Genomic DNA, 22,826 nt, shown 5'->3' on the forward strand with positions numbered 1-22,826 from the left:
CCCACCTCCTCAAGCTCTCTCCACTGCAGTCAATGAATCAGGAGTCCCAGGTCGTTATGATTTAACATCAGTGAGAAATGTATTTAGTTTTTCAAATTATATATACATATAAATGTATACATGTACACATATGTATAAATATCTATGTAAACATATGGCAGAATAGCACAGAACTTGACAAAAATAACCCAAGATTTAAATGTACTTAGTAACATTTCTGTCTACAAATTTAACATACATTATGCATTTAAAATGTGTGGTAAACCAAATCATTGTGAATTAACCCCCCAATGGAAATATTTCAGAAAAGTAAAAATAAAAAGAATCTTTAAAAGGAAATGGTTTGTAGTACATAAACAATGGCTCAAGAAATTAAGTTGGCTTGAACAGCATTGCCTCAAAAACACCTTGAGTGGGGCGCCTGGCTGACGCAGTTGGGCTTCAACTTTGGCTCAGGTCATGATCTCATAGCTCATAGGTTTGAGCCCCGTGGCAGATCCTGGGCTGACAGCACAGGCCTGCCTCAGATTCTCTGTTTTCTCTCTGGCTCTCTGGCTCTCTCTGCCCCTCCCCTGCTTGCATGTACTCCCCCTTTCTCTCTCATAAATACATACCAAAAAGAAAAAAAAACACTTAAATATCTTGAGCAAAATTGATATTGATATAATTCTGATTGATTTTTTTTTTTTTTTGGTTAACATGGAATCAAAACAAGGGGATTAAAAAATGCCCTCTGTTTTCATGAGTCTGCATTCTCCAAAAGGAACAGACATTAAATGAGTAACCATTGTTATAATTTGGATAAGGCCAGGGTGATACTTACCTTTTCTGGTCTTTCACAGCACCAATTCTGTCCTTCATTGTGACATATAAAACACATTGTCTTGTGTTGTTACAGAAAATTTTACAGTGCATCTAGTGTCACCTGAAGGACAAACTATCCCACCTGAGTTTTATGACCCCAAAGTGTCTATGTAGCGTATTACTATACTATGACACTATAATGTGTCCTTCATATTTTTTGAAAGGGTGGGCTAATTAATGGCATGTTTTAGTTAGTATGTATGATCTGCCATGCTATGCTTTCAGTATTTCTCAACTTTCTCATAAGCTGGTTGCTCTTTCTATCCTAGTTTTACACAAGACAGTCAAGACGTGGAGAAGTAGAATGCCCAAGGAGAAGGTGTAGGTGACTAGTGCATAAGCATGCTGGCCAGAGCCCTTTATCATAGTTTGACTCCGTGGGGTTTTCCCTCCAGTATTTCCATGCTCTCAGCTGATCTGAGACAAGTGATTTGGGGAGAAAGGGGACGAGGGGGAGGATACAAGTGTGCACTCAAGTTTTCCAGGCTGCTAATGGAACAGGATCAGAATGCTGCTGCACTGTGCCTTCTACCTTATTCAGCTGACCTTCTGGGACTGTGGTCTCCAAGAGCCTCAGGCCGCTTTGCCATAGTGATTAAAGGTGGGGTCTGGAAAAGAAAGCCCAGGGGAAAGAAGAGAACCCCACATTTGGCGTCTAATGACCCCCCTTCAGCTGAAATACTCCAAAGCTGGGTGTGTGGGATAGGAGAAGACCTCATTTAATCAGGTTCCGAGAGGAAAATGCAGGAGCAGCCCCTGAGCCCACCCGGAAGGCCTCAAGGAGTTGTGGTCTGTGGCCTGCAGGCCTCCCTGGAAATGCAGTGCCTGATTAGTGATGTTTACATCCTTCATCTTTCCTGACTCCTTCTTCCTACCCCAAGTCAGGCCAAGCTGCTAACCCAGAAGAGCCCAGCAGCACCATGTCACAGAATCCCACAGATCTCCCTCATTCCCGGGCAGCAGGATCATCCTGTCAAATTACAAGTGACATCACAGAGGAAGACATGACCTCCACAAAATGACTGCCCTACAACTTGATTGGATTTTAAAGCCACAAATCCAAGTCGCATGCCTGGCAGCTCAGCATCAGCCTCCTGGTGGACCCCACGGCACTCCAGGGGGGCACATTATACAGCCATCAAGCTTCAAGAGGATTAAGGAGGCCTTCCTTCACATTCATGGCTGGAAATTACTGAATTAGTATCAGGTTAAAAGTATGTTCTGATTCTAGTGGCACAATGGCTACATGCTCATCTAAGATAATTCAATATGAATGTAGCTCACTGAGAAGCCAGGAGAGACCAAGAAACTTCAGATGAGGCTTTTGAGCCATAGAGTTTATGTATAAAACTATGGAGAGCAGAGGAAATGTCATTTCCAATTTAGATTAGCACAGCCATTTCTTTGACACATCAGTGCTGAAGTAACAGGGAATTTAACAACATGGCTGTGTATGCTAGGGTTTATAAATTAAAAAAAACGCTAACACATAATAAGACTTAACAATTGCGAGGCTCTGTACCAAGCACTTTGTAGGCAGTATCTCATTTAACACTCAGGAAAACCCCATTTCACAGATGAGGAAACATGCTCAGAGAGGTTACGTTCTTGCCTAGAGACGTAATACCAGGGAGTGGGCAAGCACAGGTGGCTTGATGCCAGAGCTCATGTTTTTATTCTGTCTCTTTATTGTGTGCCGCCAATCACGGCTGTGTGTATATGTGTGCATGCACATGCTCATGTGTGCACTTTTCAGCAGAACCTCAAAGGGGCCCCTGAGTTAAAAGGTTTAAAAGGTTTAAAATATATATGCATACACACATACACACATACATATGCATGTTTTATGTACACATAGACACACATACGTACTTCATGTTGGTATAAGGTGTGTGTTGGGTTTTTTCAGTAATCCCTCCCCAGCTTCAGGCTTTGCTCTTACCACGCATATACAGCTGAAGAACTTAAGACAGCAGAGGGCGCCCAGAGTCACTATTTTTAAAAGGTGTGAGGTTTTGAAAGCATCTTCCATTTCTGGAATTCAGGGAGAACAGAGGTCCACATTTCAGGCTAGATGGGAAAGGTAGCTGTAGATAACTTCATGGAGGAAACAGAATGTTCCCTTCACTCAGAATGAGAATTCTTGTATTGAAAGGATGTTTTTAGAAGAGAGAAAACAGGATGATCCTCTGTAGATAGCATTCTGATGCAAGTGTATGTGGGTACACACTAGATGTTTCATAAAAAACATCTACAGCTTCATATGAAAGAAAAAGAATAAGCCTTTATCTCACTTGGGAAGGGGGTTCCTCCTAAATTAAGAAGAAAAAACCCAGAATGAATGATTTGCTGTTATTTACTAAAATCATATTGGTGTGGAAAAGATTTAAGCGTCTGATTTCTGCTCAGGTCATCATCTCACAGTTCGTGGGCTCGAGCCCCATATCGGGCTCTGTGCTGCCAGTGTAGAGCCTAGAACCTCCTTCAAATTCTGTGTCCCTCTCTCTCTGCCCCTCCCCGCTCACACACACACACACACACACTCTCTCTCTCTCTCAAAACTAAACATTTAAAAAAATTAACCAAACAAGAAATTAGTGTCTTAATTATTTGTTCTATCTTTCCACCTGCTCAAATTCATCAAATAATAGCAACCTGTCTCTTCCTGCCATCATCGTGGAATTACTAAGTCTTGGAGCTTTCTCCTTTAAAGGAAGGGGATTTCATTACCCTGGTGTATTTATCACCACCCATTTCTAGGAGTAGGCCAAAGATCAACTTTTCATTATCACAGACCTTTAATCTGCATTAGGATTTCACAGAGTACTACCATGAATTGGGGTTGAGATTCTGGTGAAAGATGTCCCTGACAGACATTCGAGGCTTAGGAAGAGGAGAGTGGCAGATGCTCTGCTGAAGATGACTTGCTCATGAGTCTTCAGTAGATAACTTTTGGGAACCACCAAAAGTACCTGGAGGAGATTCTGTGCAAATGGACATTCTGTAACAAGTGATGAGGATAAAAGAAAGAAACTGTTAATTAGTCTAAGTGTGGCCTACTGAGTTTGTATGGCTTGGGCACAACAGCTCAAGCATAAAGGTACTTAAAAAAAGACCCGGGGGAAAATCCTCTAGTACATGCTATTCCATACACATGGTCTTTGATTTTTCTCACTTATGAAATCAAAAACTCCCCATCCACCACGTTGATGAGCATTTGGTCAGACTCCTCTAGGAGTCAGTCTGGAGTGGAGTGGCCAGAGCTAAATATCTCTTTACGTGCTGTGTTAGCAGGCTTGTATCCCATCAGATGTCAGATGTAGAGAGGGGGCCATATGAAGGTAGTGTTGCACTACACTGCACAGAGTGGAGGTGATCTCACTGTGACATAATGCATACACTGCAAGGAAAGAATCAATGTCATGAGGCTTACTCATGAGCAAGATCTGTTTTGACAAGGTTGAGAGCTAAGCAGTTAACTAGTGAACCAATTGGTATGAATGGCAGCTCTGGACTCCCTGGGCTTCCACACCCTTTGTTATCCCCTTAGAGTCTCATAAGTTATTGATTATCTCATTTTGTTGAAATCTCCTCAGGTGCAAAATGTGTGGTTAGATAGGGGGGGAACAAAGATAACCAGCACACCATTGGTACTAGCACATCTCCTGACTTTGTTTTGCAGATTCTGAGATGAGTAGTTAATAGGAGTCCCCGTGTCTTAGAGTTAAAGCTGTGGCAGGTAAACTGGCTTGGTGTAGGTTGGGTGTGATCGTGCCTTCTGCTCACTTTTCATGGACAAATGTCTTACAATTTTTTTCTCCTCCTGAATTCTGCTTCCTCTTTCTTCTTTCTCTGTTCTTCTATTTTGTGTCTTCCCCCATCATTTTATTAATGCTTCTCCTTTGGGAAAAAAAAAGTTAGATCCCTTTTTCTGGGGCTCTTCGGTGACGGACTCTAGCTTCCTGTGCCCTCACTGTTTCACTCACTGACTCAGAGTGGAGGCTGCTTTACTGGAACTTAAGAGAAACCTCAGTTTGTTTTCAGTCCTGTTTTCTCCCTAGCATAAAGCTCTAATTTCAAGGGAAAAGTCTGAATATGCCAGACTGAAGGAAGCAAGCCACAAGCCTAAACCCCATCTTCCTCACCAGCTACTCTGGGGCTATATTCTGTAGAAAGGTAACAAAACTATTCGGAGTTGCCCATTTGCTCACCAAATATAACTCCCATGCCCACAGTTTTATACAGACTTTGATATAAGTCCCTCAAAGTAGGGCTTGGACAAGACTAACCAGCTAAAACTTTTACTGCAACCCAGGGTACATTTCAACTTTCCCAGTTCATTCAACAGAGAATATTTAGCAAGCATCCATTTTCCCCAGGAAACAGAAAGGACAGATTAGAAATAACAATGTGTTATCAACATTTCCAGACCTAATATTCAGATACCTACTAACAACTCTGAACTTCAGATCCAAGTTTAAAGTCCAACTTTGGGACTACATTTCCCATCCTCTGTTATAGCTTGGAAGATGCTTATTAGCATAAATTTAATATTATTTCATCACTTTCATCTTTATTATTTTAAACCAAGATCAAATTGTGTTTGACCATGGCAACTAGGAGAGGAATATTTATTTTGGAGTTGATCCTATATGTTCATCTTTAGAAACTGATAAATGAATAGAAGATGCTTAATCAGACCTGTGGGTAAAAAGTCAAAGACTGTTGCATGTGAGATTAGGGAAAATTGGGCACCCAATGAAGACAACAATGGGAAAAGAATGAACCACGATGCTCATTATGACTCAGTTGACAACACTTTTAGGTAAAGTCCACACTGTTTGGAAAGCACATTTTCATCCCTGGTATCAAAACCTCCAAAAGCACATAGAAAAGTAAAAGATGCTGGCCCATGAGGAGTTAGTCTAGGGTTATTTTGGAAGCCCCTGTAGTATTTAATGATAATGAACATGCATTTCATTTCTCCATCTTGTCTCTCAGACTCTGTCCAAAACACTATGTAAAAAAGAAGGAAAACCAACTAACAAATAGCCCATGACTGGATTTGTTCCAGTCAGATCCAATAGAACAAACCACATCAAGTTGCTAAAGAAATTTACCCACTGACAATGACCACAGCAGAATTTGTATCATTCCCCAGAGGTACTAGGCTGTTGTAGCTCAGAGTTTGAGAAATTTAACCTGTATGCAAATGTGTGACAGGGCTTTCCTGGCAACCTGTAGTTCAACAAAGAATAGGAAGTGAAACTGTCATTGTTACCACAAGGTTTCTTTTACACCAGTTTCCATAATTTAGAGAGGTACCTTGCTGCTTACTCTCTGTCCTCTTTCGTCTATACTGCTCTGCATTACCTCCAAATGAAGAAAAGGAAGTGCTTGTCTCAGAGGTGAAAGGTCTCAGGAATTGGATGTGACCCCTGGGGAAAAGGAATGGGTACCTCTAAGATTCAGCCCCCTCCTGTTTGCCTCAAAACATTGAGCTGGAGCCCCAGAAACCACTGCTGTAATTTGCATACCAAAGATGCTAAACTTCTAGAAAGTCTCAAGAATACTATTTAATACCATTTTATTTGCAGTTTCTTAGGTAACTTAAGCAGCACATAAGACTAAGGACCATGATATATACCTGTCCGAATTGTATCCCAACCAGTGATGCTTGGCAGAGTGGCTAAGTGGAGACTAAAATCCAAGGCTGGATTTTCCTTTTCCTAATTGACCCAAATCCATTGTGTGGACAAGTAGGGGGTGTTCAAAGTCACCCTGACCCCTTCTTATTGGTTATTCCCTCTCTCAAAACTTCAACAGACTTCTCATCACACTGAGAATCAACTCCAGATCCACACAGTCTGGTCTCTTTGACCTCTGCGACCTCAACTCTTCCTTCCTTGCTTGCATCTTTCCTGTTGCACAGGCCTTCTTACTGTCCCAGAAGACCCCCAGCACATTCCTGCTTCAGGGCCTTTGCACTGGCTGTTCCTCTGGCTTGCTCCCTCACTTCATTCAGATGTCTATCAAATGTCATCTCCTCAGAGAGATCTTCCCTGACTAACTGCTTTAAATTCCACCTTCTCTCCTCTATTCCTTATTCTACTTTTTTTTTTACTTCTTGAATTTTATATTTATTTGTTTATTATTTGACTTTTCTCTAAAACTGAAACACTACAGTATGAGGACTAAATCATACTTGCTGCCTATTTTTGTAAATAAAGTTTTGTTGATATACAGCTACTCTTGTTCATTTTCATGTTGTATTTGGTTGTTTTCACACTACAACTATAGAGTTAAGTAGTTGCAATAGGGACTGCATAGTCCGTGAGTCCAAAAATATTTATTATCTGACTCTTTACAGAAAAAGCTTGCCGACCGCTGCTCTGTAGTGTAAGCCCTATGCAGTCAGGGGATTTGATGTCTTTTGCTGACTCCTGTATCTCCAACACTCATATTGCCTGACACTTAGTAGGTGCTTGATAAATATTTATTAAATGGTTGAACATATGGATGAATGAATATCCAAATGTATCTAGAAAATTCTCTTCTTGATTCAGTAATTACTGAGCACCAACTTGTGCCAGGCATTGGACTCTTTGCAGGGGATAGCACGATGATGAGAGACCAATAAATTAAGTGGTGCTATGAAGAATGTCATGTTCTGTGGTTTGGGGAACCATGAAGGGAGATACCTGACCAAGCCATCCAAGAATACTGATCCCTAGGAATAAGAGAATTGTGAAGGGCATTTCAGGCAGAGGGTAGGACATGTATTGGTCCAGAGCTAGGTAACCACAGTCATCTGGGGGATCCACAGTTTGTATGGTATATGAGGGTTGTCTGAAGGGGGCAGTTGAACAATTTCTTATTAGGTTTGAATAATCACTCTCTTCATCTTTCTGACTCGTTTCCTTGGTTGTCATTTAAAGTTTGGGGAAAAATAATGATTCTCTTCAAGAAGCCTGTCATTCTCCTGTTGATGTTTTTGGCCCAACTCAAAACACACTAAATGTACTTTTTAAAGAGATGTCTGGGATACATTACACCAAGATTTCTCAACCTTGGCACTAATGACATTTGGACCAACCATTTTTTTTTTTTGTGGACATATCCTGTGCATTGTAGGATGTTTAATAGCATCCCTGGCCCCTACACACTAGATCCCATTAGCACTCCCTCAGTGTGACAATCAAATAATCTCTAGATATCACTAAATGTCCCGTGGGGGGTAATATCCCTCTATTGGTAACCACTGCATTAGATGGTGCCAGGAACCCACATGGGGCCACCTGGGTCTCTGGAATAAAATTTTTTATCTCCAGATGATCACCCAACATGATTATGACAAGTAACTATAGAATTAGAAAAATAAACATTAATTACTTCTTCACTTGGTTACCCAAGTGCCATTTCTTCTAGAGGCTCCTGGGGTCTGTGCCATACTGAAATGTGCTACATTAAATATGCAATAGAACAGGACAATAGAACCCTACTCAGCAATAACAAGGAATAAGCTTCTGATAAATGCAGCAGGATGGATGAGCCTCAAAGGCATGTTACTGAGGGAAAGAAGACAGTCTCAAAAGGTTACATACTGCCTGATTTCATTTATATATCTTTCTGGGAAAGGAAAAACTGTAGTGAGCACAGATTAGTGGTTACAAGGGCTTGGAGTAGGAAGAGTCGTGTGGCCACAAGGGGATAGCATGAGAGTTTTGGGGGTGACAGAACTGTTAGGTGTCCCGACTGGTGGTGGTTGTTACATGAATCCATGCATGCATTAAAACTCATAACATTGCACATCAAAAAACTTAATTTTACTGTATGTTAATTCAGAAAAAAAGAGTAGTTGCTGAAGAATATGATAAGCTTCTAATACTTAACACATGTCTTCTTCGAACCACAGTGAAACATGGTGCCAGGCACAATGCCTTGACTACTGGTAATTAGGGTGTTCAGGGGAGAGGGGCAAGTAGATATTCTGGAACCAAATGAAGAGCTTCAGCTTCCTTGCTTCAATTCCTCTTTCACTTTCCATAGAACAAGGTGATCTTCACTTCCCAATCCAGGGTTGCCAAATTTCACCCCAGAATTGCTTGAGCCTCCTTGGGCAGAAGAAAGAAAAAATTTTCAAAACATGGTGTATATTGGAGCAGGCTTGCCACCATCATTTGGGGTATATACAACATTACAACATTGTATCAATCTGACACATTTGTGTAGTGATAAGAGAGAGCCTAAAACTGTGGGGCGAGCCTTCCAAAGCCCCGGGTGAGAAAAGGAGCAGAGAGCATAATGAAATGAAGGTGACTTGATTTTAAAAGATATCAATATCCTATTTTATTATTCTTTGGAATAAGGTTACCAGATTCATGCATATATGAAATAATTGTTATTTCCGAGGGATTTTGACTCCCCTTCAATATCATCTATGATGACAGTGGGGCCCAGGGTATATATGGGAAAATAGTAGTGACCTTTATCTAGCATGCTACCCCATGAGCATCCGGTTCAGGGTAAGAATAGTCAGCATCCGTTTGTGGTTGATATATGTATGAAAGGACTGTTCACAAGAAAGTGTTGCTCATCTGCTTATGCAATAATAATAATAAGCCACAGGATTATCATGTCAGAAATGAATGTGCTTTTTCATTCTCAGAGAATGAAATTCATGGCAACAGTGAACATCAGAACGTGTCATCTACCTGAAATCTACACAAAGCACAAATGATGTCATAATCAGAAACATTATACTTCTTTCTTTCTGTCCATCATCATCCAACATTTTCAGTAACATGACTTTAGATGGACAATTGAAGTGTCCCTAAAGTGTTTCAGAGGTAGCCTATTAAATCAAACATCCTCAGGAGCTGTTTTCCCCACCTTGGCTAAATGTAAGTGTGAAAATGAAGTAAAAATGACAGCCTCTCTGTGTCTGTATGGTGGGGATCGGACAGGATGGCAGTGGTACGAAATATGTTACAGAAGAACTGGCTCATGATGACTTCAGTCTTCTTGAAAGCAGAGCTTTGAACCTTTTTAATTCTACATCTTTTAACTTTTTTGATTGTCATTACTACCTTCTCTGCCCCATGATTTAGGGAAAGATTACTTTATGCCTTTTTAACCAAAACTGGAGCCAAGACATAGGTACTTGAAGAATTTCCCAGAGGTCACTTAGGGGACTAGTGGAAAAACAAGGTGTAAGACCTGTGTCCTGATTCTGGAACCCCATGGCTCCATTCTCTAGACCATATTATCAAGTGTCACCCAGCTTCACCAAACATACCCGAAAAGCTCGGAGTTGAAGATGGTTACCCTCTGTAGGAATCAGTGGAAGTCATACTCCCATTCTCAGGCCTGAAGGTAGTAATGCATTCAGAGTTGAGAAGGTGCCTCAACCCTTTTAACATGTATATCAAGCATGAAGCCTACAGGAGGGGTATTCCTACCCATAAAATATTACTTTTTTGGCTGAGACCCACCATATCTTAAATGTGTTATCTTTGTGCATGTAACTCTTTTCTGAAAAAAATTTAAGTTTATTTATTTTGAGAGAGAGGGAGAGTGAGTGGGGGAGGAGCAGAGAGTGAGAGTAAACCCTAAGCAGGCTCCACACTATGAGCACAGAGCCTGATGTGGGGCTGGAACTCACAAACTGTGAGATCACGACCTGAGCCAAAACCAAGAGTCAGACGCTCAACCTACTGAGCCACCCAGGCACCCCACATGTATCTCTTTCAGGGCCTGGTCTTGCTGTTCTTGGGTTCCTAGATCCTAATACAGAGCCTCTTTCATAATAGGCACTCAGTCCTTGTGTGATGAAAGAAAAGCATAGCATGAAATTTATTCTTTAGAAGTGCAAATCAAGGGCAAGGTGAGCATGGAAAAACCTTGCAAAAGTCATTTACCCTCTTAAAGCCTCAGCTTCCTCATCTACAAAATGGGGATGATAAGAAATAACCCTTCAGGGTTATTGTATGTAAAATGCATAGCAAGGTGTCTCACTGAGCTCTCGGTAGAGGGTAGCTCAAGATGGTGCTCAGTGACTTTCACCTCCTAGTATCCAAAGTGCCTTTCACACTGAATAGGGCAAACTATGTGACCAAGAGGACTTTGGAGGACTGACAGAGTGCTTATGAGACTAAGCCATAAAAATTTTTGAGACTTCTACCTTGTTCTCTCTTGGATCATCTGCTCTGGTGGGGGAGGGGGAGGAGCAAGACACCATATCCTAAAGATACTTTAAGCAGCCCTATGGAGAAGTCCATGTGGTGAAGAGCTAGACTTCCTACTAACACCCAGCTTCAAGTCACCATATGAGTGTGCCATCTTGGATTCTGAACCCCCAGCCCCAATCAGTCCTTCAGATGATGCAGCTCTGACCAACATCTTGACTACAACCTCAAGAGAGACTTTGAGTCAGAAACCCTTGGTTAAGCAGGTCCTGGATTCCTGATCCACAGAAATTGTGTGAAATAAATTCTTATTGTTGTGGGGTTTTTTAATTTTTTTAAATGTTTATTTTTGAGAGAGAGAGAGAAACAACACAAGCAGGGGAGGGACACACACACACACACACACACACACACACACACACACACACAGAATCTGAGGCAGGCTACAGGCTCTGAGGTGTCAGCACAGAGCCTGATGCAGGGCTTGAACTCATGAGCTCTGAACTGAAGTTGGATGCTTAACTGACTGAGCCACCCAGGTGCCCCAGCTTATTGTTGTTTTAAGCTGGTATGTTTGGGTGTAATTTGTTACAGAGCAATAAGTAAACAATACACTGTCATTGTAAATGGCTGTGTGTGTATCAATAAAGAGATATGTCCCACAGGGTCAATCCTGGTTCTTGACCGACCTCAGTTCACAAGAGCTAATGGGTAAGGAAGGCTGGTTTTAACCAAATCAGGACTTTCCTGCCCCCAAACTGAGGAGATAACTAAGCTAGACATTCTCAGCAACCAACATGAAGAAAGTGAGACGGTCCCCTTGGTGCTATTTGCCACATTAGACAAACGTTGACTCTCACTGTACAGTGAATCAGATACTCTAATGTTATTTAATCATGTCAGGCATGTAGGTCCTCTCTTTAAACAGTGGGATAGTTTTGACCCCAAGAGCTAATCTTCAACTCTTCTTTCTCTCCCTGACCCCCTGCAGCTTGCATACCACCCACACCAATTCCAGATAACTGAATTGTCTATTCCTTTCCCAAGGGTTTTATACCACAAAACTTGGAAGAAAATGGCAATGACTTTAAAGGAATCAGCCTGTCACTAAATATCGAGACACCCTCATTTTGGGGGGCGGTGCTACACAGACCTTGGCATTATTTAAAGCTCAGATGATCGGAAGCAAGATATTTGGCTCTGATTTTCCACATGGTTGTGTTACCATAACTTAACCCAAGTCCCTCTTTTTCCCAGTGATCCCTGGTACCTCGAAGGATTTGCCAGTGCTGTTAGACTGTTTAATTTCTCTACAAATGATTTCATTCTTTCCTGCCATCTCCAATTCTTCTGTAGTCCTTGCTCTGCTCAGTTTCTTTCACTCTCAGAACTAGAGGGTTTATACCCTAGCCCCCACCCCAAGCATTTACAACTTTTCCAGGTAACTGACTTGTCTGACCCTTAAGTGACCACAGACATTGAAGGCCCCTTGAGGCTGCCCTTATATAGGAATTTACTTAGTCCCCGGGCAGGAAGACTCAACTCTCTGTTGTACTCAAAAACAGTCCTTGACTATGAAAAATACATGTCTCAAGATGGGGAATATGAGCCCTTATTCACATCAGAGAGCTCTTTGCCCACTTGGAATCCCTCTTTCTGCTGAGAGGATGGCACAGACACAGTCTCCTCTTGTTCAAAAGTCCCAGAATTCCCTTTGTTTTCCTGAGAGCTTAAATAGACCCACAGATCTACCATGGCCAGTCTGCCCTGGATCTTAGAATTCCTACAGACACAAACCATATAGATATGACCATCACAACTCCCCTGGATTAGGACTAGATACCAAAGAACTGTACACAAAGCTTGCCTGGACCAACTCCATTATGCTGAATAGATCCTATTTTTCACTGCTCCTACCTAAAACTCTTTTAACCCTTATATCCACCCAATCTATCTGTGATGGGATCAAGAGGGGGACATGGTGAGTCTAGCCGCCAGATTAAGGAGTGAGTTTAAGGGTCACTCAGCATCTGGCCTTCTCCCATATCTGACAGCAAAGCCCCATGACTTGATGGCCACAGCCTGCTCTCACATCCATAGAGTCCCTGGAAAATGCAGCTTTTTAAGGAATCCATGAGTCTTGTATTGTCTAAAACATCTAATGGCTTATGCTTTAGGCAATAGACAATACATGAGTTGACTTCAGCACTCATCAGAAAAAGTACTGGGTAAAGAGTGTGTCCTTGGGTTGTTAAATAGAATTTAAAATTTTAATGACTTAGCTCTGCTTCAATACTGACTGTTACTATGACAGGACAAAATTTCTCTGTCCCTAAACTTAAGAGAAAATTAATTCAGTGTTGGCTCCTAGCACAGTGTGGTACACATTGAAGGCAGCCAATTAAGGTTTTTGATTTGGTTTCATTAATATTTCATTAAGTGGGAAGAATCACCAGTTTTAACTTTTGCAGAGAGTACTTCCTCTGTTTTTGTCAAGGTTGTAAGTTTGTTTTAGGCCTTGAGCTATTTCAAGGAAGAGAGGTTTCAAGTTTAGCGTGGGACAAAAGGAAAAGGCAGGTCAACCTGTCACCATTTTTATCCACTGGGTTTCCATGTATATTATTATTACATGGCCCCTCAGGATCTAGGGGTTAAACTTTCTCTTGTTTAGTCTTCTAAGCAATAAAGCAGACAAACCATCTCACCTCCAAACTTGGTACTCAATCTCTAGTGACAGAAAGACTTGTTTCAGCGCCAACATTATTTATGCTGTTTGGCATGCCCAAATTAAATAAATAGCTTCAATAGCTGCAAAATATAGGGAAGAAAATAAAATTTACTGACTTGCAGTCTTCCCAAGACAAATCCATGAGTAGCTTAGCCAGATTGCCAGCAATTTCTTGTAAGCAATTTAATGGTAATTTTACTATAGAAAAGAAAAAGGAGAAATAGAAGGTAAAGTCCTAGGAACTTCTCCTTTATCTCAGTCGTCCATCTCTTCTCACACTTGGAGTGACAGGAACAGAGAACAAGGATGGAAATGATATGATTGATACATATACAAAATCTCACCAGTGGTTAAGACTTTCAGGGGAAATTTAGACCACAGCCTCAGCTTCCCAGTGCTCACTACCCTTTGGAGTAGTTCTGTTTTTAAAAATAATAATTAAAAAAATGCCACACTTGGAAGCTTCAAATTGGATACATTATGAGAAATGAACAACATTTTGCTCCATCAGTGGTGATGCTTTATAGGAGAGCTCGGTTCCCAGAGGACTGACAGTTCCAAGCTTGTGATTGTCACAGAGAAGACAAGGAGGTAGAGGTCTTGAAAGGGGTCTCTGCTTGAGATGATGAAGCCAGCTGTGAGATATGCCCTAAAATTACAGGCACCCACCAAAGCTATGCGTGCCTAAATCACCTCAAGTCTTTGCCTATTCCAATCCTTCTGACACCTGTCTCCAGACTAATCCTTCTAATCAAAACAGCTGCCTTGGCCACATCATGCTTCATCTTTAGTGACTCCCCAAGGCCTCCAAAAATGTCAGTTACACCCTAGTCCGGCGTTTGTGTTGTGCAAGAATCTGGCTGCCTCTGACATTTAATCTCCCTCTCTCTCCTGCAGGAATCTGCCACTGCTGTCAAGAGTCTCTGCATCACTTCCTGTTTGCCTGCCTCTATTCCTTTACCTGTGATGGTCTCTATCCTCTTCACCTGGACTAGCCTCCTCTTCCTACCCCCTCCTCAATACCCAACTCCAAGACCTGATACAAAGAGTGGGATTTGGACCTAGGTAGATCCAGGTTAAATTTTCACCCCACGACCTGCTTCCCATGTGTCAATGGGCAAGTGCCTTATCTTCTTGGAACCTCTGTTTCTTCAACTACAAAATGAGAATGTTCACATCAGGTTCATGATAGATGCTCAGTAAAGGTTAATTCCTTTTTTCTGTATCTCTACCCAACCCCACATACCCTCCCAAGGCCCTAATTCCTATCAAACCACAAAATATGGTTTACATATGAGAATAAGATTTAGGTGCAGTAAAGTTAATCCTCAATGAATGAGCCAGGTCAGGAATGTAAAAATCACAAGACCCTTTCAGGACAAAACTCAGAGGCCAAGGCACATGGGTTCATTTTCTGGCAATGACACACTGAAATTTCACTTTCAAGGGAGTGAACTCAATACAAGTACTTGGAAAAGAGCCAACTAGTCCACAGTTGGGAAATCACAGTATTGCCAGAACTCACTGTTGAAATAATAGTTGAAAGAATTCCTGAATAATACATTTTTCTAATTACTTAAAAATTGAAAAAAGATATCAATTAACAGATTCAGTTCCACAATACTTGAATTTTAAAGAGAATAAAAAGCAGAGGCATTAGATGTGCTTATGATTCCTAAGTCCCTTTGAAAGAAATTGGCCCATTAACAGACCCCAAATTGGCAGTCAGTGCCGTGTGATGGAACCCCTCTTTGTGCACATCTGATTGGCGCAGGGATGGGCACCAGACTGAGGGACAGCCAATCCCATAGTCTGGAGGCTAAGTAGGACTTAGGTTCTAGAGCAAAAATATGAGCTAAGTTCAAGAATTGGAACTAGGAAACACAAAACGAGTGAACCAATAGCAACAAGAGCAGAACCCGGGAGGATGCCGTAAGGGACAGTCAGGGACACGGTAAGCAAAAACCACAAGCAAGCCAGAGTTAAGAAAGTTCAGAAACATCTGATAAGCGGAATCAGCCAATTTAGTAGAGAGAGGAGAACTGAACAGAAGCACAAGCAGAAGCAAGAAGCCATAAGAAAGGGATAGAGAGAGCAGTGGGTCCCTAGAGCTGACCAGTTCCTCAGGCTGTCTCAGTCTTTGGAGCTGTGTAAAACCCCCATCTCAAACTAGCTTACATCAGAATTCCTTATAAATAAAAGAACCAGCTTACACAGTAGGAAAGCAGTGAGATATTTTACTACTTGAAGATATAAATACACCTATTCTGAATATACACACGATTCCACAAGTCACAAAACCAATCAGACCATGAGGACTATTTATTTTCAATTAGACACAAGGTGCAGGGTTAGACTACCTTACAGGACAGATTAACGTTTTCTCAGAGCACTGGCAGCAGGGAGTCTCTTATCGCTTCACTTCTGAAGGAAACCACCACAGTCTGACACTTAGAAAACGTTCCCACCTGCTCTAAGGACTGGGGCCATCCCTGGTGGGGACGTGGGGGGACTTGGAAGGGAGAACCATCTTTGGCAATGAGAAAACATGCCACCTGTGCTCTGTGATTAGTGACCCTGAGCAAGTCACTCAAATTCTCTTGAGTCTCAGTTTCTTCCCTTGTGATATCTGGTTGCTAAAGTGACTTCTAGAATTAATCACATATAAATCTTCTAGAAATTCTTCCTCCAGTTAAATAAGAAAAAGAGACAGCCTAGAAGGAAAAGAAAGACTTTGGACCAGGAGTCAGGAAACGTGCATTTCAGCTCTGCTACTCCCTACCTAGAGAGCACATGTGACCTTTCTGGGTCTCACCCATGAAACAAGGGATTGGTTTGTGCCTTATTAAAAGGGCATTTTCATTCCAAATTCCATGAGCTCCAAACATCCCAAATCTACAACTCCAATGACTCCTTACATTTGTATTTAAAATTCCTTACCTTGTTTTTCTTTCTTATCCTTGAGGATCCATAAAGCAGTGTGTGACGCAATTCTTACAAAAACTTACTATTTCAGGTTGTCCAGCTACAGGCTAAGTATAAAGAATCTTGGAGGGAAATCTGGTGTTTTTCAGTCCAAAGCTAGTTGGAACAGACATATGAACTAATTTGGGTTCCTAGTGGCACAAATTCTCCCGGTTGCTGATGGAAAACTGTGAAGTCGAAATAGGAAGGCAGACCATATTCAAAAGGCAAGATGTGTCTCCTTCCCAGAAAACCATAAATCCATAAATAGAAAATGAAAGTGTGGAGCCCAAAGCATTCCATAAGACCTTTTAAATTTTCTTCTTTAAAAGATTAAATTGGTGGAAATTAAGAATTTTGGGGTCCACAGTTCAAGGAGGTCAACAGAAAAAGGTCAGGAAAAAAACATAGGTAGTTTTAGGTAGAAAAGAAATTAAATGCCCTGCAATCTTAGTAAAAACTGAAAGGCTAAAATGACTCCAAGATACTGAAGGTCACTTTCATTGCTCCTCCAACACAGCAAATGCTCTAGTAAAATGATGGCACAATACTACAATAGAATTTTTAGTGCCCCAGATATGCGGTTGACCCAAAGCATTCAGGTACAAAAAGTATGAACTGATAATTCACAGAATAAATACCTACAGGGAAGAAAGGTATGAAAAGGTATTCAACCCCAGTCACAATTAAAATAAAGTTATAAATGAGATTTTTTTTCTTAGGCCATCAGATTGACAATGAATAAATTGCATCCAGGCTGCTAAGGGTGTAAGCAAATAAGACAATCTTATACACAGTAGGTAATGCAAAATTCTAAATATGCACAGACATCGACCCAGCAATGTCAATCCTAGGAATTAAGCCATCAGAAATTCTTCTGTGGGTATTTACTTAACAATGTCCATTTGCTGTTAATAGCAAAAATTGGGAAATTACTCGCATCAAAAGTGGATTGGCTCAACAAAATTTTGAATTTTTTAATACTTTTTATTTGTACATCCAAATAATAGAGTACTATATAGCTCTTTTTAAAGCAATGAACTATATCTAAATGTACTGATGTGGGGAGATATGTGAAAAAACAAGTTTTGGAAGAGAATCCATAGTATGATCCAACTTCTTTAAAAGGTGCACAAGTGCGTACATGTGCACAGGCACACGCACATGCACACAGTGCTCTGAAAGGTCCCTGCCTGCTTCACCCTCACAACTTTCCAGGTTCACCTCTTCTAGCTTATACGGAGCCCCCAGCATCTCTACGGTGTCCAGCATTCTCTTAAGAACACATGTTCTCTCAGCCCTGGGCTCCTGCTCAATGCCTCCCTTCTTTTTAACCTTAATCCTATGTTAGTGCAGGAATCTGGGAGAGTAGACACCAAAGTGTTAACATGGTTACTCCAAGGCTGAGATGACACAGTAGTTTTTTAGTTTATTTATTTATTTTGAGAGAGAGAGAGAAAAAGTACGAGTGGGGGAGGGGCAGAGAGAGAGAGAGAATCCCAAGCAGGCTCCCCACTTTCAGCACAGAACCCTATGTGGGGCTCCAACTCACAAACTGTGAGTTCATGACCTGAGCCAAAGTGGGACGCCACATGATGGCAGAGTATTTTTCCCTTTCTGTATCCTACTTTCCAGTACCATATGAATTTCCGATAATGATAATAATTTTTTATTATTTCATAATCAAGAAGAAGCCACTGGGGGCGCCTGGTTGGGCTTCAGCTCAAGTCATGATCTCACAGTTTGTGGGTTGAAGCCCAACATTGGACTCTGTGCTGGCAGCTCAGAGCCTGGGGCCTGCTTCCAATATTGTGTGTCCCTCTCTCTCTGCGCCTCCCCTGCTCATGATCTGTCTCTCCCTATCTCTCAAAATTAATAAATATTAAAAATTTAAAAAAAGAACAAAACTGAAAAATTAAATGATCAGTTTTTATCTCTTCCTTACAACTATTGCTACCTTCAGTCTCCTAATTCCTCCACTTCTAGTCAGATATCACCTATCTGTGAAATAAACATCTATAAATAAAGCTTCCCAGGAAAATCTAGGATGGAGGCAGTGAGACAGAGAGGAAAAGGAAGAGCTGATTTGCCAATATTTTAAAAGATGGTGCTACTTCCACATTTCAATTAGGAGACTAGGGTATTTTCAGTCCTATGGCATGAAAGCTGACGCTTTGGTTCCTTCTTCAACCTCTCAGAGAACCTGAATAGAGAAATAACTTCAATAGGTGCCTCAATGTATTTTTTTAATTATATTACATAATTATATTTTCAAGCCCCTCCACCCCAACCAGGCCCCAAAATTTTTTCTCAAAGAATACGTTTTTTAAATTGTAAAATGAAACAAAGCGCCATCACTTAATTGATCTCATACAGTTTGAAGAAGTATAGTATATTTGGAAAACCATAAGTATCAGAGTATTTGGACATTATCTGACTTCTACGGTAAAATGTGATGCTCATGTTAGTACCTCCCCCTCCGAACATAGGAAGTTCATTTTTAATTTCTTCCTTTCCAGCATGTGTTGATCTCCCCACCCTCCATCCAGTGAGGCTCCAGGCTCTGTTGATTCTTGTCCCTAGGTGCCTCGCAAATCCACCCACTGGCGCTGCGCTGCCTCAGGCCAACATTCTCCCTCACTTGCACCACAGCCTCGTGTCTTGTCTTCTTAGTCCGAGAGATTTATTCTTCACAGGATAGCTGGGCTAATTTTCTTCAGTGCAAAAGTGATCTCATGTTTTCTCTGCCTTAATTCCTTTGGGGCTTCCCCAGTGCTAACAAGACAAAGTCCAAACTCTGAGTCAAACATGAGGCTTAAGGCAGCTTTCTTACGAGGACCACCTTAGTTAAAGCAGTGGTTTTCAATCCTAAGATTTACCAAAAAATTTAATGCTGATGCATTTTGAAAATTCAGCCCAGGAGATTCTATCCTAATTGTCGAGATGGCTATACTTAGAGAAGCACTGATGAGACATAAGTAATAAGGAAAGTCAGAGGTACAGGTGTGGGTGCTACCTGGAGTTTTGCATTAACCAGAGGCAGCTTTCTAGTCCAGTAAAGCCACAGTTCTTGGGATCTGCACCAAAAAAGACTCATTTCCTCCTGAGCCAGAGGATGAGATGAAATAATCACATGATCCCCCAAGGGGCCCTTTTAAAAAGCAGTGCAGGGGCACCTGGATGGGTTGCTCAGTTGAGCGCCTGACTTTGGCTCACGTCGTGATCTCAAGGCTGGTGAATTTGAGCCCCACTTTGGGGTCTGTGCTGACAGCTCAGAGCCTGGAGCCTGTGTCTCCCCCTCTCTCTGCCACTTCCCTACCAGTGCTCACTCGCGCTCTCTCTCTCTCTCTAAAAAATAAATAACCATTAAAAATGTTTTAAAGCAATGCAAATATTGAATCTTTCCTGTTGTAGATTTATAAAAAGTGAATAGTTAATAAGCATCAGTCTGGCAATTTTAATTTGGAGTTTAATCTGCTTTCAAAATCCAAGAGCAAGATTCCACAAAGGCAGGACCAAATCATACAAATACTGAGTCTCCCTCATTTCTTGTAGAACTTGTTCAAACACACGATGGGGCAGGGGCAGGAGCGGGAAATACACTGCATAGATTCTCTTTATCCCTGAGTTTCTCATTGAGCTTGTTATCTCTGCCTATTCATGCAGGACTGAAAAATGACTCCAGACAACGTGCATCCATTGAATGTTTGCAAAAGAACCTGAGGAGAGACTCTCTCTTAGGTAACTATGCATTCTAATTTCTAGGTCTTATTACAAGGGCACTTTGTATCTATATTTATACTAATTATCTCCTTTCGTCATTATAATTCTCTTCAAATTAGATGGGCCTAGGCTTGAATACCATCCTGCAAAGCTACAAGTTTAATGATTCTGGTCAATTTACTTACCTCTCCTTGTCTGTTTTCTGGTTATTCTTTTTATTTAAAATAAGTAGATAGGGGGCCGGCTGGGTGGCTCAGTCAGTTAAGCTCAGTGACTTTGGCTCCGGTCATGATCTCATGGTTCGTGAGTTCAAGCCCCACATCAGGCTCTATATTGACAGGTCAGAGCCTGGAGCCTGCTTCAGATTCTTAAATAAGTAGGTAGGACCTGGGAAAAACAAGTCAGGTACCCACTGAAAGTTAGTGCCCCTTGCCCTCCCCTCTCCCACTCCCCAACATGTACCATAGCATCACCTCCAGATAGTATTTGTGCAGTTGATAATCTCCTTTTGGTCTAGAACTTGCATTCATTTTCTTATAGTTACACACTCTGTGATAATGTCAGTTTGAAAGAAACATTTGTGATCCCTGCGTGGTCCAGTGGAGTAGCATCTAAGAGAGCTACTGGTTAGCTGTCAAGGGGCCTTTCGAAGTGGCATCTATCCCGTGGGAATTCACGGTGGTCCACGACCTTATCTTCATCCTTGTAGACATAGAACCTGATTTGTCCTATCTTGCTGGAGGGTCTCTCATTCTCTAGAACTCTGTGTTAACCGTAGTCACAGAGATTGATACTTACAAACCAGAATGCTGATTTTTTAACTTACAATGAAAAATATACCAGTGGTGGTGGTGGTGGTGGTGGGGATGCTAGTGGAAGTGGATGGACAATTTACTCGAGGTACAAAACAGGGAAACTGGCTCCACAATGCCACTTTTTGGCAGGCTCCGACAGTGTCCTCCCTCCTCTAACAGCTAGAGCTTGTGAGGGTGGCCACATCCAGCTTCCCATGTTCTAGATTCCATTTTCTCTGTTCTAGTCTGTGCTTTTCTGTTCATGCATCTTTCTCCACTAAAGCACATTAACATTCCAGTCCTACTCACCTTGAGTTCTCTGGTGGTGAAATCCTGGGTGCCCTCTACTCTTAAGTCACACAGTCAGACTCTGTGGTCGACTCCTCACTACCTGTGAATGCTTTTTCCCCTGGTTGATGTTTTCTTCTTTATGAGGGTAGAGCAATCATGACAATGGCCTGGACTTTCTTTCACTCCCCCTTCACTTACACCCTCCCCTTCATCACCCCTCAGGAAGATGGAGTGGCTTCTCTACTTGGTAAATTTGGGGTACAAATTAGTATACAAGGTTGGATCCTTTTTTTCTTTTTGGCAGCAGACCTGTTCACAGAGAGTGGGATTTTTCCTGCGCACCAGCAGTCACGCTTCCCACAGGAGAGGTCAAGCGCGACCGAGTGGGAAAGTCTACCTCATTCTGGGGCTCAGTCTTAGGGAGCCCTTCCCATAGATGAAAGCCTTGTTCCCTGATGTAAGTGTCTCAGTGAAAAAGGTGGCTATTTTGACCCCCATCTGTCTTTCTTATTTTATTTCTCAATTGAAAGTTGAGCAGGGGATAAGTAATGCTATTTATTAGTCGCTATCAAACATCCCATGGCTGTTAGATGTTCACCATAGCCACTGCCACTTCTTGCAGCACTGTGCTGATCAACTCTCCTAGGTCGTCTGGGAGGTGGGGCTTCAGGTGCTAAAACGGGGACAGTCCTAGACAAACCACCATGACTGGTTACCCTACTGGGCACACTGGAAGATTGTATTTCCCAGTGTCTCTTTCAGTTGATCGAAACCACAGAATGTGGGTATTAGTGAGGCCCTGCTGTATTTTCCATTACCCTCCATGCCTTCTTTGTTTTTATCTGCATGACTGAAAGTAAGACTCAAAGATGATAGGGCCATTCAATGGAGGAAGACTAGGCCCTGAACCATCATTTGGGGGAAAGCCTCACAATCCATTTCATATGTGAAAGGAGCAATAAATAAAGCCTTAATAGTGTTAAGTGGCTGAGATTTGGGAATTATTTGTTTCAGCAGTGAGCCTATTCTGACTAAAGAGCTCTCTACCATCTGTTGGGAAGCTGCATGTCAATTTCAGAGGCAAGCCTGATTTGCTTGTGGCTGAGTCCAACAACGCCATGATGCCCTTTCATAAGTGGCATTTTGGAAGAAGTTCAAAGATCAGGTAACCTGTGTATCTGTGGTCTGTGTTCAGATCCAGTCCTTGTGTAGCTGCATAACCTTGGACCAATCAGTTGGCTTTCTGAGCCTTATTCTTCCCATACTTTAAATTAA

General features: G+C 41.7%; 1 protein-coding gene across 1 annotated transcript in view; it reads left to right on the plus strand.

Moving 5' to 3' along the window:
• The window catches only part of PTCD2 (pentatricopeptide repeat domain 2), a 57,625-nt gene extending 35,037 nt beyond the window's left edge, over positions 1-22,588 (plus strand). Inside the window, exons 10-12 of the transcript XR_003909903.1 lie at positions 14,677-14,844; positions 20,410-20,484; positions 22,569-22,588. The gene's annotated coding sequence lies outside the window, so the exon portion shown is untranslated. The remainder of the gene's footprint in view (positions 1-14,676; positions 14,845-20,409; positions 20,485-22,568) is intronic.
• Positions 22,589-22,826: the final 238 nt, after the last annotated feature.

This window comes from Suricata suricatta, chromosome 6, assembly GCF_006229205.1.
Source record: "Suricata suricatta isolate VVHF042 chromosome 6, meerkat_22Aug2017_6uvM2_HiC, whole genome shotgun sequence".
NCBI classification, from domain to species: domain Eukaryota; kingdom Metazoa; phylum Chordata; class Mammalia; order Carnivora; family Herpestidae; genus Suricata; species Suricata suricatta.